Source organism: Raphanus sativus, chromosome 9 (assembly GCF_000801105.2).
Source record: "Raphanus sativus cultivar WK10039 chromosome 9, ASM80110v3, whole genome shotgun sequence".
NCBI lineage: Eukaryota > Viridiplantae > Streptophyta > Magnoliopsida > Brassicales > Brassicaceae > Raphanus > Raphanus sativus.
Window position 1 is genome coordinate 20,198,427 of NC_079519.1, and position 2,440 is coordinate 20,200,866.

At 33.5% G+C, this 2,440-nt stretch overlaps 1 long non-coding RNA gene across 1 annotated transcript; it reads left to right on the forward strand.

Moving 5' to 3' along the window:
* The first annotated feature begins 407 nt into the window (after nucleotides 1-407).
* On the forward strand, nucleotides 408-1,844 carry LOC108830408 (uncharacterized). Its single transcript, XR_001946181.2, has 4 exons — nucleotides 408-604; nucleotides 879-935; nucleotides 1,019-1,112; nucleotides 1,411-1,844. It is a non-coding gene; the product is annotated as an uncharacterized LOC108830408 (long non-coding RNA).
* Nucleotides 1,845-2,440: the final 596 nt, after the last annotated feature.

Consider the following 2,440-nt stretch of genomic DNA (forward strand, 5'->3'; position numbering starts at 1 on the left):
TGGATGTTATCAGTTTAACTGCGGATCCGGACCGGTTTACAAAATACTTCATGTGTAACATTTAAAAGTATGTACGCAATCAAAAAAATATCACTCGAAAACAATCCCGCCCTTTTAAAGGCGGGTCAAAATCATCAAAATGCAAACTTTTAAGATTGATAATAATCTTAAACATTTAACAAACGCAAAAGATCAATTCATAGGATGATGAAAAAAAAAAATCTTGCCCGCCCTTTAAAAGAACGGGTCAAACTCTAGTCTATACTATTAAAGCAGAATCTTTCCTAGGATTCTGCCCTTGAATTTTCAATTTATTTACAAGAGAATGCCATTACCTTCTTTAGATTTTAAAATATTTTTGCCATGTAATTCGGGGAATCAAAAAACAAGATATTTTAATCGTTTCTGTATGGGTAACCCAAAACTAGAGATTGTGATGGCTAATAAAGGAGAGCTTCTGATCAGCGTGATCATTCCGGCGAAGATAAACACGATTTTACGCCCAAACCTTCCTCGCCTTCTTCTTCTTCTTCTTCTTCTTCTTCTTCCTAACATGAGTGTGGTTCTTTCTGCGATTTAGGGCTCAACTGCAAAACTGTTCAGAGTAGGTTTTGTTCAGCCTAGCGCTGAACCGTCCCGTATTTATTCAATTTTGGGTTGGGGTTGTAGCTTAATCTTTACCTGTTCACGATTTTAAGAAACAAGATCTGTTTCCCTCAAGACATGAAATTCTGAGAGATTTCTCTGTTTAGTATCCTTAAACTTATAGTTTCTTTCTGGGTGATTTTGTTATTACCAATCGACACGAGAATCTGGTTTTTTATTATCTGCTATTGAAGTTTGATGGCTTTTCTGACTGAGAATATTTTTATCTTTAGAGTTTTTACAAGTTGATCAGAAGCTTGGCATCAAAGAAGTTCATGACTGAATTGTAGGTAAGTCTTTTCTTTCTTGCTTAACGTTATTGAGTATTGAGTTTGTCATATGTCCCCTGAGCAAGTGTGGTGGAGAGGAACAGGTACTACTCAATGTACGGATATTTGGAGAAACTATTACAAGAGATTAGGAAAGTGTTGCATCTGTTGATGGTGGTCGATGCCAAACTCTGGCAGGTTAGTCAGTGCTCTCTTTACTAGCTTTTCTATGAAGCATATCTGACAATTCTAGGCTACAATGAGACACAGACTGACCATGAAATATTTGGAACAGAATAGGAGTTTAAGTTAGAAACAAGTTCTTATGTATGAATGAAAGAGGAAATACATTTCTATATATTTATTTACTGGTGAATGTCTTTTATTTGTCACCATTCTTTATGCTATGTGATAATCTTTTGAGTGATTTAACACTTTTTATCTCACTGATGCATGTTTTCAGCTAAGCATCAAGTTAAGCATTTGTTCTTCACAGTTGTCAGGTACTAGAGACGCTCCAAAAAGATGTGCTCTCTAAATGAGTGGACTGCCAAAGAGTGATGCTCCTCTTATCACCCCCGACGACCTTGGTAAGGCTGATGGCTTTGTCTTTTGCTTCCCAACAAGGTTTGGTATATGATGGCTGCTCATTTCAAGGTATTCTTAGACAAAATTGGTGGCCTCTGGAGGACTTTACAACTTGCAGTTAAGCCAGCCGTAAACTTCTGCAGCACCGGGGCTCAAGGTGGTGGTCAAGAAACCTCATCAACACTTGCTTCGGTTTTTACGTTTTGGAGTGCTTACTTGTGTTGTCATTGATTTCTAACACTTTTTTGTAATATTTGTAATCAGGATTCATAAACTATCGAACCAATTCTATTTTTATAGATCTTGATCTCATGCAAGTTAAGCAAACACAAGAATATTTTCTCTCTTTTTTCTAAACATAACAATCAAGATATATGTTTACAACTATATGTTAGGTCGCTAATGACATTTATAGCATATGGGGAGTTATTTTCTGTCACTTTTAATTCATTTTTAATTAAAGGATGAATTCAAAAAATACAAATCCATAAAGATCAAAGTTTAAAAATATAGTTTTTCTTAATCAGAATCAAGATTGAAAATTTCATACCTATATTCAGAGAGATCTATATTTTTGAATTGAACTCAAAATTATATCAGATTCTAACTTTGCTATTTGAATCAAACCAAAAACCAAAATAACAAAATTCAAACCAAACTTAAATTTATAAATAACCAAATATTTACTATATTTCTTGAACTAAAAAACCAAAAATCACAACCAAATCAGGAAAAAAAAACAAATTAGAAGTGAACCAAACGCACATAACTAAACATATTAGTGAAAAAATTGACATGTTAATAAATTTTTCAATAAAAATAATCCAAAAAGCGCGGATTCTATCCTAGTTATAAAATAAACAAGGAATAACTTTGTGTAGTTTGTATCAGTTCTCTATTTAGCATATGGTTGTAATTATAAAACAATCAGTCAATAT